Below are 14,712 nucleotides of genomic sequence, written 5' to 3'. Positions count from 1 at the left end.
CAATCCTTTTCTCTGGGTGTCCCTAAGCCTCTGACTACCAGAAGCTAAGAGGGGAAGACAGTCATGGATCACTCCATGATTGCCTTGTTACGTACATTCCCCCAAAGCTCTGGGTTGGGACACTGTTGGGGACAGGATAACGGGACAAATGGATCATGGTCAGGCCCAGCATTGCAGCTTGTATGTTCCGGGTCATGCAGTGATTCTTTGGCAAAGCAGAGAATTACAGATTGCCTGAGTCCTAGTCACATGCCTGAAGACCACCCTTCCTTTCACCTTGAATTATAATACCCCTGGCTCTTCTAGTCTACCCTCCCCACCCAGGTCTACCTTTGAGTCTCAATCCTGAATGTGGCATCCTCTCTCATTCCAGTCCTGCCCTGTGCTCTGCAGATACCAACCAGCATGACAACGTTCTAGCAGCTTGTGGGATGGTTCAATGTTGGGAACCAGCCTCGGTAACAAGGTAAAACAAAGGAGATTGAAAGCACTCTAGGGAGCCAGAGAGCAGCTACATCTACACGTGGACCTGGACTGTGATTCCCAGCTCACAGACATACCTGTACTAGCTCTCATCGACCTAGCCTGCTAAAAACAGCATTGCCGCCACCAGCGGTAGGGGTGGCGAGGGCTAGCTTGCTGAGTCCATACTGATGGGGTTTGTACTCATGGGAGCTAGCCCATGCCACCACTGGGGCTACACTATTTAGTACGCTAGCTTGAGGAGAGCTAGCAAGACTATGGATACAGGAAGTGGGACTCATACCCCTAGCTCAGACATAGCCCGAGTCACTATTACCCATGCTAACTCATTGACCCACTAGTAGGACTGACACTTAAGGGAGTTTGCCCCATGTGACAGTCTATACTATTATGTTCACCACTTTTACAAGGCTATGATAACTTTGGTACAAAGTATGCCTTGTGAGGTATCATTTGAAATGTCATAATCTGCTGAACATTATTGTCCTGGTAAAATGTTTGCATCAATATTGTATGTAAAGTTATAAGATTCTACTGTAGAATATTGTTATAACATTCTCCAAGGTTAAGGAAAGCAGGCCCAAACCAGTTTTAGAGATAAGACACATTGGCACCTCAGCCAGGTGTCAAAGAGCTGTCACTGGCTTAAGCAGCTATTCTCCAACAAGGGGAAAATGTTAATGAGAAATTTACATTTCATCACAGGGACGGTTCAAAGATCCACATGAGACTATTTATCACCTGCACCCCAGCTGGGGGTAATCCTCAGAGGGGAGAGTTGCTTAAGAATGAGACAGTGGCCTCCAAATCACCTGTCTCCTCCCTAGCTTTACTCACAGTACCACAATGCGAAAAGAAAGAAATAATTGAATTAGAGCAGGCATGGTCCTGGCTGGAAGGCTTTTTGACCAGTACAAACTGCTGTAAACATATGAGGAGACAAAACCCTTTTGCTTTTAAGTTCACTTAGCTTGTGAAGTTAGGTATTAGCTTGCATTTTACTCTTTTTTTAAACCAATCCTGTCTTTCATGGACATTACTTGTAATCACTTAAAAAAATTAACAATACGATAGTTTAACCAGTATGTTTGGATTAAAGTGTGTGGGGAAACTCCTTCTGTGATGACAAAATTGGTGCATATCGTTTGCCATTGATGAAATGATGGCTTTTATATGAGCTTGCATTGTCCATTGGATGCTGGGCAGCACAAGATGCACATTTCTGTGGGAAGTCTGGGACTAGATAGCTTGCTGATGTTACTCTGCAGTTGAATTCATGAGTAGCTAACTAGCAGCACTCAATACTGTGCAGCTGGGAGCGGTTTTACATGCTATAGGCTGTGTGTGAACAGCCAGGAGTGGGTGTTCTTACAGCAAAGCCATGTAAGATGCATCCCAGGTTGGAGAACTGAGGGACACAGCTTTCAACAGTCCAAACTGTCTCATGGGGAATGTCACACCCCACAGGACAGATTGCTGCATCATGACATGATTTTGCAGATTGCATCCCAGGGTCACCTCATCCCATGCAATCACCTCATGGGCTGCAAAAGGTTAGGGACCAAATATGTTTTGGGGTTGCAAGATCTCACCAGGGACAGTAGAATAAGCAAGAGAGGAAGCCAGAGACCACACATTCTGTGCCATTCTTTTCTCTATGGATGCTGGTCACACTCTCCACCAATGACTCAACATGTCGTTGATCGGGGCTTGTTAATTGGCACCATCGGTGCCAATTTGCATAAAAACATTCCACCCAATTGATCACTAAATTATTCATCCAGTGAACACATTGTAGGTTTTCCCCTGCAGCTGAAGATCTGCGCTGGGCTCTGACACACCATCCAGCTGTCTGCGTAGCATGTCTCTAAATCGCGGGCTTTGGGACTAGCTCTGGGGAGAGGAGCTTCCCCCCAGGAAACTGATGGAGAGGCCGTGTGTCCTGGTAGAAGATAACATCTCTGGAAGTGATCCGGGGCCCCTGTGTGCACACCTCTGTGCCAGCTTTCATCTGTAGTCCAAGGAGATGGCCCTGAATGATGGCACTCGAACACAACAGCAAGTGACAGACTTCCTTCAGGAGGATTTTGTGCTTATCCAATGAAGCTTTCATAACAAATTGATTTTAAATGGATGTATGAGGCTCTGTTAAGCCTTCCTGCTCTGGCTTGTCCTCAAACACAGCCATCCTTGGCTGGAGGCATGGGCAGAAGCAACCCCAGCCGGAGCCTCGGAATCAGAATCCCAGCTGTAGGCGGGGTCTTTCCCCAATCTTCTTATGAAGAGGGTTTACCAGCAGCTTTTAAATGCATCACATGGCGAGCGGTTTCTGGACATGCACAGACTGTAGTGCCCCTGTTGGAAAACATCTTTTCCTTCCTTCTCCATTCTGTCAGCTCTATCACTCAACCCCTGCCGCACAGCCCTCCTGCCACCTTAGTTTAGCGCAAGCAGAAGGCAACAGGTCTCCCTTTTCGTTTATGTCTCAGTGAAGTCAGAAGTAATGCATCCAGCAGCAAGTAGGCCAATGAACTGCACCCCCTGACAGGAGCCAGCAGGGAGCAGAGGGGCTCACACACGGGGGAACTGGGCCCTTGGGAATGGTCCACTAACATGGCTAGGACAATACACAATGTCAAAGTGGGGGAATTTACATGCACAACCTCAGCCCTGATAGCTAAGCTACACCCTGTACTGGGAGGGAGCAACGGAGGGCAATGCAGGGCAAGGAGCGACTCTGGGCAGCACACACTGCAGTGGGAGATCTGTCACTCTACCCCACCACTACCCCTTCTTCCACTCACCCACCCACCCCCTAGACTCTCCCCACCACTCCCTCTTCCGGTCACTCAACTGCAGAGACGTCTCTGGCACCACCAGCAGCAACATACAAAGGAGAAAGGTGATCAGTGCTAAGGCAATTGAGAGGAGTCATGCTAGATAGAAGGCCTGGAAATGGGCAGCTTTCAAGAAGGTGCAACAAGAACGTAGACCGTGTAGGGATTTTACTCAGAAGCTCCCGGGCACTGAACATTTGACATGTCCATTTCTAGAAATGCTACTTCCTAAAACTTGGTCACCTGTGTCCTGCCTAGAACAGCTAGACTCAAAACCTAGGCAACCACAAACAAGAGGGAATAGGACAAGGAAGGAGCTTGAGAGTGAAATACAAGCAGATCTCTTCCTTGGACACAGTCCTGCTAAACGTGTACAAGAGAGGGTGCTCATGTTGACAGGTGGCACTCAGGGCTAGGTGCTGAGTATCACAGGAGACAAAACACGTGACCCAAACCACAAAGACCAGGTCCTCAGCCGGTGTGCTCCATTGTCAATTTAACTGCTACACCAAATTTACACCAGCTAAGGATCTGGCTCCAACTGAACAAAAAAAGGGGAGAGATGGCTTGGGAGGCCGGGACGTTGCAATGGCAGTCTGATGACAAGTCTCAGAGACAATTGTCTCATTTCAGGTTTGGCGGCAAAAGGGAAAAAGGTGTTTGGGTCAAACCAAATGTGAAATATTTCAGAATTTTCAGTGAATCAAGAATTCACATGTGGGTCTCTTCCAGAGCAGCGATTTGAACCTAGGTCCCATGAGAGTGCCCTCTCTCTTTTGACCTTCCAGGCCAGTGGTGAGTGGCTGCAGCCCCATCCCCTCCTCTGGTCATTTTGTGACTTCAGATTAATTCACTAATAGTTTTGGGTTGACCAAAACTGCATGTTTTCGTCACAATCACTATTTGTCAGAGAAGTTTTGCCCAAGCTCTAGGTGGAACGTTCTGTCCAGTGACAAGCTGAGAAGATGTTCAGAGACAATAGGAGATCTCATGTCTCCACTCTGATGCCTTGGGATGCATCTCTTCCAGGTGGTCCCAAGGCCTGGGGTACCATAGCCTGAATTCCAGGCTATGCTGGGCATCTTTCCATCGGCAGCATACAAAGCAACTGAGCACGCCTCTTCACAGCTGTCACCTGCAGATTTCTCTTTCACCAGGGCACACGCTGATCTGCTGCCCTTTAATTGCCATGTCTCACATCCGTGCAGGCCTCCGATGGCTCCAGCCTCTCTTCCCTAATCTTGTCACACTCCTTGTCTTTCGTGCCATGAGTGCTAAGTAGCCTCGTATGTTTACCAGACGCAAAGGGAATTTTTTTTTAATAATTAATTTTCCATCTGGAGTTGAAGTGATAAGCCTGCTAATCTCCTTCCAACAACCTGCGCCCCACTGGCCAGCATGGCCTTCTCCTGACGGCGAAAACACATGAGAGGTTTCTCACCAGAGCCAGCTGGGGATCCGGGTGCAAAGATGTAACAGGTCACTGGGGATTCTGTGCTAATGGAGGTCCTGGGTGACTGTGCCATGATACCTGTTCATCTCCAAGCCTGACTGTTGTTTCTGCTACTCCAGCCTCAAGATCCAGTCTTCTGGGTGGGATCGGTCCAGCTCATCTGAGAATGAGGTGGAGATGAAGAAAGGTGCTGAGGGCACTGTCCACCACCCTGGAGCATATGGGCCACTATCCCACAGTGCCTGGGCTGTGTATTGGGGGAATCCCAGAGAGTCCAAGGAAGGGACCCCCCAGGTGGAATGGCTCCATCCAAAGGGCTCCACAAGCCCCCATGGTTGCATCTCAGCCCTTCCATGATAGGGGTTAGCCCTAACATAATGGCAAAAATTCCCTCCTCCCTTGTATTACATGCTCATTATCTGAAACCCTCTGCCCCAGAGGTGGCTGCATTTCAGTAGGGTTGTGTGTGTAATGCGAGAGACAGTGGGATGAAAGGTGCTATATCAATATAAAATGCTATTACTAGGAGCCCTTCCCTCCTTGTGTTCCTCTTACCAATGCCATGCGATTGTCTAGTCAGTTTCTTCACACATATTACACACTATTTTCTCTGGGGAAATCCACTAATCCCTTTTACTGCTGCTTCTAATGCAGAAGCCTTTGTATGGGACAGTGCTAAAGCAAGAATCCATATGCTCCAGCACCGGGGATGATGAACCCCTCACAGTGATTAGCATCTATATGATGAGCTTTTGTGAGAACTGATGGCTCACATGTACCAAGGGAGAGCCAGGAGGTGGTGCAGAGCTTCGTAGCAGATAAGCTCTAATGAGCAAAGAAATAACTTGTGCATGATGCAAGGGTAGATTTACAGCAGTCAGACAAACACATCTGGGTCTGCAGCTCTCTAGGCAAAGCGTTGGAAAGGTGCAATCAGACCTGAGGTGGTAAACTGGCCAAGCTGCAGAATACAAGGGTCCAAGAATGGAAGAGCAGGGGCTGCTGATAGGACAGAGGTGCATTTGTGGAACTAGAGGGTGGCCAGAACCTAAAAGGCAGGGCAGCTCAAGACAGACAGAGAAGGTAGGTAAGACCAAAATAGCAGGGAATGGTGCAGGAGAGGACAGAGGTACCTGCAGAACAGTGTAAAGGTGGAGGACTAGAACAGCGGGGGGAGGGTGTGTTGATTTTTATTAGCTACAGTTATAGCCACACACTAAATCCATAGCTAGCTGTGACAACACCCAGAACGTGTGTTTTTGCAGAAATCAAACAAGCTACATGTGGAGCAACTATCAATCAACTCAAAGCATTACATGCTTGCATAGACAGAACAGTGAAGCAGCACCTGGGACATTTGAATTCGTGCTCTGCAGCAGCAAATAGGTGGCAGCCTGGGGGTTTGTCCCATCCTGTCTAGCTCCTATTTCTAAATCTGGCCACCAATTGACATGTCCTAGTGGGCATCTCTGTGCCCACTCTGCAAGGGAAGAGCTACAATGGTAGTTGCCACTTGGTCCATTATTAGTTCAGAGGGAGAGGTTTACAGTGCCCTGCAGTGGCATTTTGTTTGTGGGAGGCTGGCACATTTTAGCGTTTCAGTGCCATCGATTTTTTTTTTTGTTAAAGAGAGCGTGATTGTTACATTTGTCATGGATGATGGAGCCTGACAAGTACATCCTGACCCAAAGGATGGACTTGTGCTCACCTGGACTTGCAGTCAGGTAATCTGGATTTATCCACTGTTGCCAGCCCTTGTGATTTTATTGAAATATTTGGGCTGTCACAGCTCCAGCCCCTGGAGTCAAGTGACTAGCTGAGAATATTAGCTCCCATTTCCAATGAGAGATTCATAGAATATTAGAGTTGGAAGGGCCTCTTGGCTGCAGAGAAAAAACTTGAAAGTCTGACTCCAAGTGGAACCTAAAGGCTCAGAAACCAGACCTCAGAGAGAGCCCAAAAGTAGGCACTGCCCCTGTTCTGTATGTGTGACGTGTTTAGGTCAGTAGGACCCATCCCATGACTACGGTACCAAGCAGTCAAAAAGAATACACAAAGACCCCAGTTATTGTTTTAGACCAAAAAAGTCACAAGTGCCTTAACTCTTGGGGTTGTTGATGGCATATTCCTGTCTGTGACCATAAAAAAAGCCACTAGCTCACCTTTGCCTTAGTTTCCCCTATAAAATGGGAATAGGGGCACAGGAGTAGCATGACGTTTAATTGTATGCAAAGCCCCCACATACCATAGTGCCAAGTGCTAGAGAAGAGCCTATAAACAAATACAAATAAATACTTATTCAAAGTATGCCGTAGAGATGCTGGTAAGCAGACAGCAAATACTCCACTAACTCCCAGTCATCATGGTGCTGGAAGAGAGTTTTTAAATGATTAAGTCACCTGGATGAAGCTTGTGTTTTTACAAGCTGTGCCCCACACCTGGATAACACTTGCATCTACGGGACAGCAGGACTGTTGCAGGCTCCAGCCAGCACTGCAGTCATGCAGGGAGCCAACTGCTGCATTACTGTAGGGGCATAGGTGGTTCGTTTGCAGTCAGAGTAAAGCCCAGGGGGGTGGCAGGAGAGTGGAGCTTTGGGTAGACAGGCACTCAGAAAAGGGACCCATGGGGCCAACCCCAAGACAAACGCTTTGGCTAGGAGTGCAGAGTGCTTTTGAATTAGTGTGTTTAGTCAGTGAGCTAGCAGGAGAGGCGATAGTCCCGTTGGATAATGGCTTGTCTTGATGGCAAGTGACACACAGCAAGTGGAGGTGCCAGTCTACAGTACGCTAGCCTGCCGTGCGCTGACTGTCCCCAGGGACCCTGCTACTGCACTCTAAGAGGTCCCTAGCATGATGGGAACTCCGAGCACAGCAGTAGTGTCCTCGTGAACAGTTAGTGCACGGCAGGCTAGTGTTGATTTACAACCCAGCTCTCTGCACACTAACTCACCATTGAAACAAGCCCTAAGATTTGCAGGTTTGGAGCTGGATGGGGGCCCCAGCATCTTCTATTTGGGGTGCTTAGAGCACCAGAATTATCACCGTGATGCCACCAGAGTATTTGTAAGCATCATTTCTATTTTACAGATGGGGAAACTGAGGCAGCGAGAACGTAAGGCTAAACTGTTCAACCTGGAGTGCATAAAGTTGGGCCTTTAAGTTGGAGATGTAACCCCAAGCCAGTGCTGACTTGAGGTACTCCAGTTACCAATCTGTAACCTCGGTGTCTTCCTGGGTCAACACATGGGTCGGTGCCAGAAGCAGGAGTAGAATTTAAGTGTCATGACTGCAGTCATCTGCACAGGATCAATTTCCCTCCCATAATTTAGTATTATCAACATCTGCAAGATAAAATTCAGCCTAAAGCAGGCACCCGGCATGGAAAATTTTAGCCAAAAAGGTCTTATAACTTTGCCAAACGTTAATCAGTCTTCAGTTGTTTATAGTGGGAAGCGTTAGACAACCTTCATAGACAGAGCTACCAACTCTGCCTACTACAAGGGAAAGTGTTAGTGCAATTAGTCATTCAGATTGCCCACCTGCACTGTCTATATGACAACTTCCTTGTATCAGTACGTTCTAACACTTCAATCCTTTGTAGAGATGCCCAGCCCAAGATTTTGATGCAGGAGTTTCTCAAAAGTGGCATCAAAATATTTGCATCAAATTTCATCAGAAGCCAGCCATTTTTACAAATGATTTTGTTGACAAAGATCCGGGGGGGGGGAGAGGGGAGGAGAGGGAGAGGGGAAACAAACAGCCCCAACTCATACATCTTTGTAGCTTTAAGCAAATGAGTAGCCATGTGCTCCATAGGTAGAATGCTCAGAAGTGTGGTTTGAGAGACGGGGGCCATGAAGGTCAGGAGGTCTTGAGAAAGCAGAGCTGTAATAGAGGCCCTGTGGGGCAGAATAGGGAAAGTCAAAACGGTTGAAGTTTTCTTACCGGTTAATTATTTCATCTTGAAATGCTCCTAAAACACTGTTCAGTTTTAAAAAACCACACAAAGAACTAGTAGAGAGGTATTTCTTTACCAGCTAGTAACTAAGTGATAAGGTCAACAGGTCTCTGGGGTCTGCTATGGCTCAGAGTCACTGGAGTAAATCCAAGCAGGAAGACTACCTCTTAGGGAGGTGGCTCACCTTGCATTAAGACCCATCTAGTTAGGCTTTAGTATTTCATGTGCTTGAGGGGATTCACCAAGCCTGCCTGGGTAATTGTGGCTTTAAAAACCAAGGCCTTACAAGGGACAAGGAGCAGAGAAAAGATTGTTGCTCTGTTGAAGAAGTTATTGCTGGGTTACCCCATTTCTGCTGAATTATTTTGCTCTCTTCTTCCTACCAACATTAGGGAGACATACTTTTGAGATCTCACTAGCCCCAGGCCAGACTCTGCTCCAACAGCTTTAGGGGGATTCTATCCAGCCAAGAGGAGGAGCAGCCTCCTAATAGTGAAATCCTTTGCAGACACAGGTACAGTGGTAAGTGCTCAGCACACAAGTCCCATTTATTATTTGGATTGCTGATTAAAGTCAATAGAAGCTGTTCAGCACCTCTATAAATCAGCCTCATTACACTCACCTTGCGCTCACTGAACACAAAGGTGTATAGTCGGGATCTGTTTCGTGTTCCCTTCTGGTTGTACCTCAGACCTCCACCCCATCTCTTTTCCTTTGCTGCCCACCAAATTTGTTGGTTCCTGAGGTCTGTAGCCCCCCCTCACCTGCAGGGGTGGGCCTTTCGTTCTGGTGGGTTCACACCCAGCAGTCCAATAGACTGCACACAAAGGTTGTGCTGTCGGAGGTGATCAGAACCAGAGGCCGACTCTGGATTTTTCACTCGTCAAAACAAAGGGATGGTCCCAGATTTGAATCCCATTTTATCCAAACTGCCTGAGTCCCGGGCTAGGGGTCACTTCAGGGGTTCTGGTTTTACCCCATCTGTGATTGCAGAACAAAGCAATGTCACCATTCAAGGTGAATGCAGGTTGCAGGCTCATGTGGATTTAGTAGCTATTACCTTGCAAGATTAGGATTAAAAATTATTAGAATCTCTGAATGTTCAGAACTGAAGTTAAATTTGCATGAAACCCAAACATTTGAAGGTATGAAAATGTACAGCTAAGGTGCTCAAAACAACCTGAATTCTGCCCCCGGGCTGACTGACTATCTTACCCTGCCTCTTGCTATGTTCACAGCATATAAAGAAGATAGATTAAAAAACTCATCAGCTACATTGCAACCTCCCAGCAACAGACTGTTCCATAGAACCCAGCCAGGTAAGTACACAACCACCATGTCCGGAGGGTCTTCACTTCCTGGGGCTTAGGGAAGAGCAGTAAGTGATGGGGAAACCCCTGCTATGCTGCCCCCACAGCTACATATGGACCCATCCCTTGCACTGCTCTTAAGACTCTTAGGAGGACTGCAGAAGCATAACTCCCTTCCTCGGGTGGGGGGGCAGTGATAATTGGGGCCTAGGGGGTCCATGCCCCTTGGAGGTGTAATCCCCACCCCCCATTTTATCTATCCCAAATAGCTTCATACAGACAAAACCTTCCCCTCCCTCACCTCCTGCAGCTGCTCCTTGGCCTGGCTGGTAGAACTCCTGCCAGTCAGAAATGGTTCACCAGGGCAGCCACCTAGAGGAACGATCCTAATTCAAGGAAAGGGCCAGGTCCTCGGCTGGGGCAAGTCCCCAATACAGCCCCAGGGAGCCATGCTGATTTATACCAGCGAGGATCTGATCCAATAACTTCAGATACAGGGTTTTAGTCAAGTACTCGCTGGTGCGAGACACAGGAGCCCAGTAACTGGCTTTCCTCCTTCACTCTGTTTGCTGCAGAGTGGGGAAAACCAAAAGTCAGCCTGGTGAACCCCTCTATTTCTAGGGAATCATAATTCAGGGACCCCACAAATGATTCACATTAAATTACGTAGGGAAAAAAATCTCTGGAGGCCAGCAGCGCTAAGCTAGCCATTGAGGCTGATAGAACGTTGTAAAATGGGTTTTAGAGGGGGTTAAAAAGAGCTTAAAATGGAAACTCAGGCGCCAGTGTCGCTCTAGAGAGGCTCCATAGCAAGAATCAACGTGGGTCAAGCACCCTAGGACCATTGGTGTAATCTTTCTGTGTCAATGTGTGTGACTGTGGCATGTCATGGCACTGCAATGGTGCTGCTAAAACGGTCCACAATGCAACCGCTGTCTAGCAAGGCCTTCAGGAGAACTGTGCAGAAGCCACAGAGTCCTCTGAGGAACTCCCCCACTACTGCCATTTACTGAGGCCAAAGGGTTCTCCCAGCATCATGGCCTGGTCTATACTAGGCTTGTTTCCTCTAACATTCCTCCATTGGTTCAGCTGCCCAGCAGTAGCAATAGTACGCACAAAACCCCAAGTGAGGGAGCCCATGGGGACAAGCCTGGCTCAGAGCACACGACATGGTATTCAAAATGCCAGCCACCACCAGAGCCAGCCATCCCCACCAGCAATGCCAAACCAGAGAGATGCTGCAGCGATCACAAGCGTGGGAGGTTTAGCCAAGGGAGACAAGTGTAGCCAAAGCCTCTGGGTCCAATCCACTACCATGCAGGGCTGGAGAGCATGTGGCCGGGCCTCCTTCGCATTCCTACTACTTTTACCACTAGACCCCTAGCGCTGCACCCGTCCTCTGCCACTGTACGGCAATGGAAGAACTTTTGCCAAGGGATCCTGATGTAGCAGACGGCGTCGCCCACGCGCAGCCAGGAAGAGAAAGCAGCCTGCTGTGCAGCATGATTAGCACTTGCTGATGATGAGGCAAACACAGGCTCACCCAAGTGTTTCCTGAAGGTCGGCTGGCAACTAGCTTCACAGAGAGAGGACGAAGTCAGAAGGAAACCCATTTCCCTCCTGTCCATGCTCCAGCAGTGCCTTGAGACCAAGTGTAAACCCACTGCCGTTCAGCTCACGCAGCTCCTGGGACCTTCCTGGCACAGTTTACGCTCGGGTAACTTAACTTCTGAAGTCCATTAGGCAGGGTAATTTAACCAATTCCTAAGCGAATGCCTGCAGCGATCTTCGCTAAGTCAATTCAGCACAGCTGAATTATGGAGGAAACTTTCATTTGAATTCTAAAGGGGGAACATAATGACTGCTTCGTAGGAAAGCACATTAAAAACGGCCTTGTTCCAGCTGATCGAGATGCAATATCGTCAGCACACACAGAGCAGGAATACTTTTGATCCAGTGAGTGAGCTTAATACCTTTACAGAATAAATTCTATCAATCAACAATCTGCATTCTTGGAAGAGGGGGACTCATCACATCATTTTAAAAAGCCAGATTATTTTCTCTATCCTACTTTACTTTTCCTTTTTTGAAAGATATTTGCAGTTTGGAGGACAAGGTTGTGCTGAGCTGGGTCATTACATCGAGGATGGATTTGTGAACATTCCTGCACACAAAAAGCTGCTGATTCACTTTGCACCTGGCTACAACCCACTTCTCCATCACAACTGCTCGTGCAAATGAGTATTCACAAGTGCTTTCACGTAAGTGCTCACTTACCCATTTTGAAAATTCTTTTGTAATCATTCCCACAATCGGTACAAACAATTCCGCTTGTTTGAGTGGAACAAGAGAACAGAGAAAAGCATTCCCGCTGTTTAGAAAGCTTGTCATCCAATCAAGAAATGGCAACAATACCATGCAACTTAGAAAGCCAATGACATGGTGCAGTTAATGAATACTCAGTGCAACCACTTTGGGAACAACATGTTAGTTAATACCATCTTTCTTATACAGCTTAGCATAAGTACAAAGCTTTCTAACTATGAACTGTATTCCCAGAATGCCCTGTACTCATACTAAGCTTTATAATGAAGTTTACTAGTAGGTAAAATGTGCAAAACTTCTGTTCTAGTACACATACAAACTGTCAGAGACAAGAGGTAGGTTCTGTTAAGGCTTGCCATTGTGCTAGATACAACTGTTACATTGTGCTAAGGTGCAGATGTTTTTGTACCCTGAAAAATAGGTATGAAACGAGATAAGAAACGGACAGTAAGGTCTGTAATGATACTTCTGCAAGACTGTTCTCCAGAACTGACAATGCATCTGCCTTTTTGTATTGTGTTGACTTATCTTTGATTAATAAATTGACTGAGACAAGTTATCTGACTTCTTATCAGTAAAAATAATTGAATCTCAGCAAATGCAGAGGATGAAATTTGTTCAGGCAATCAATTTGGCAGCCAACTGCAAGTTAGGAATAGATATGTTAAGAGTCACAACATGATCATAGGTAATTTGCAAACAGAAAAAACAAATTTGTGATAATGTCACCAGCAATCCCACATATATTCAATGTGCACTATTGCCCCCTGCTGGCGTATGCTAGACCTATATATAGAGAAGTATATGCCTGCCTTTGACCAAATCCACTTCCAGGCCTGCTGGGCATCAGACCAGTAACAACAGGTGCCTGGAGAGCTTATAATAATTATCTAACACTTACATGTTAGCTAATTCTCCCTTCCAACACCACTGTCAATGTTCTCCCCCCTTTTTAAATGGAGAAACTGAGGCATGGAGCAATGCAGTTATTTGTGCAGGGTCCCACTACCTCTTCACACTCTCCTAAGCTGGCTAGAGGCCATTCCTCCCTCATGTAACCTCCTACCAGTCTTCCTCACCTTCTAGCTTGACCACTGCAAGGCACCCTGAAGATGGCCTGTTTGCCTGGGTTGGGGCAGAGCAGCCCACTCAATGGAGGTTGAGGGCAGACCTCTGTACTGCCATCCTAACCTCTTCTGAGGCAATTCAAGGCACTGGTAACTGTCTTTCATTGCTTCTTTCCACCACTCCACTATAACCATTAGTATGGCAGACAGTGTCTTCCAGGGCCTTCCTTGCCAAAAGCCTGGCTTGGTAGCCCTCATGCAATAATTTCTTTTCACTTCTTGTGTTTCTTACAGGAGGGAAGGCTCTTTCACTCTACCCTTAGTTTCTCTGTATTTGTCACCAGTTTATCACCTGCTGAGCTCAGATGACCTGGCCAGCACAGAAAAGGGGAAGGTCAGAGACAGTAGCAGCTCTTGCAGAGAGTGGGATATCACTATTTGTTATACCAACATCTACACCCATTTACTTTTAGTCCCCTATCCCCATAAGGCCTGTGTGCTCTGGGAGCAAAAAAGTATTGATAGGGAGGAAGACTCCACCCTGTGCAAAAAAACCACTATCTTCATTTCCATTCATTACTTCATCTCAGACACTGAGCTGGTATATTCTTTCAAGCATGCCTTACCGGCACTGGGTTCCTTTTCCTCCCCCCCAGGACACCTTTCCTTGGAGGTGCACCTCCTCCTAGCAGCTATGGAATAGGCTGGGTCTGGTTTATATAGGCCCCAGGCCTCTCCCACTTCCAGCAGCCTCTGAGGGGATTGGTGGTTGACCAGAACCAGCTGGACCACACCCTAGTGCTGGTTTTGAAGGGCAATCCACCACCTACAGTGATTTGGGTTGTCCCATCCCCCTCTCCCCATGATAGCTCACTCTGCTAGAATATTCCTAATGGCATAGCTGCTGACTATGCAGCAGCAGTGGTTTCTTAAGCATGACGCATTGTGGTGGCTGTGTTCTAACTTTGGCCAGAAATGCTCAGCTGGCTAAATGACTCACCAGCAGCTTTTTCCTGGGGGTGCTGCTGCTTTGGCCCAGCCTGTCTGTGGGTTTTTCCAAACTCCCTGGCCCAAGCTCCTGTGTTTGAGTGTTCAGGCAGGAAGTAGGTGGGTTAAACAGGGATCCTTATATTAAAGGGTGGAAAGCAATTATGGAAAAACTGCATCTTTTTACAATCCAGATCTGCAAGCTGGCTGAGTTTAGAGTGGTTAAAATGAGGTTACTACTGCCTGTTAGTCCTTTTAGCCCTCTGGGCCGGTACAGCTATGAGAGAACG

The 14,712-nt window shown here is 47.3% G+C and overlaps 1 long non-coding RNA gene across 3 annotated transcripts in view; it reads right to left on the bottom strand.

Moving 5' to 3' along the window:
* LOC137153286 (uncharacterized) overlaps positions 1-14,119 on the bottom strand; it is a 33,870-nt gene extending 19,751 nt beyond the window's left edge. The window contains exons 1-2 of one of the 3 annotated variants that reach the window (XR_010919751.1): positions 14,062-14,087; positions 8,549-8,674 (exon numbers count right to left, since the gene is read on the bottom strand). This is a non-coding gene — a long non-coding RNA (uncharacterized lncRNA). Of the gene's footprint in view, positions 1-8,548; positions 8,675-14,061 lie in introns of all 3 variants that reach the window. The other 2 variants (XR_010919749.1, XR_010919750.1) reach the window with 2 other exon arrangements.
* Positions 14,120-14,712: the final 593 nt, after the last annotated feature.

Source organism: Emydura macquarii, unplaced genomic scaffold, assembly GCF_026122565.2.
Source record: "Emydura macquarii macquarii isolate MOO-44397 ecotype Brisbane River unplaced genomic scaffold, CSIRO-AGI_Emac_v2 contig_1253, whole genome shotgun sequence".
Lineage (NCBI taxonomy): Eukaryota > Metazoa > Chordata > Testudines > Chelidae > Emydura > Emydura macquarii.
This window is presented reverse-complemented; position numbering and strand designations above follow the sequence as displayed.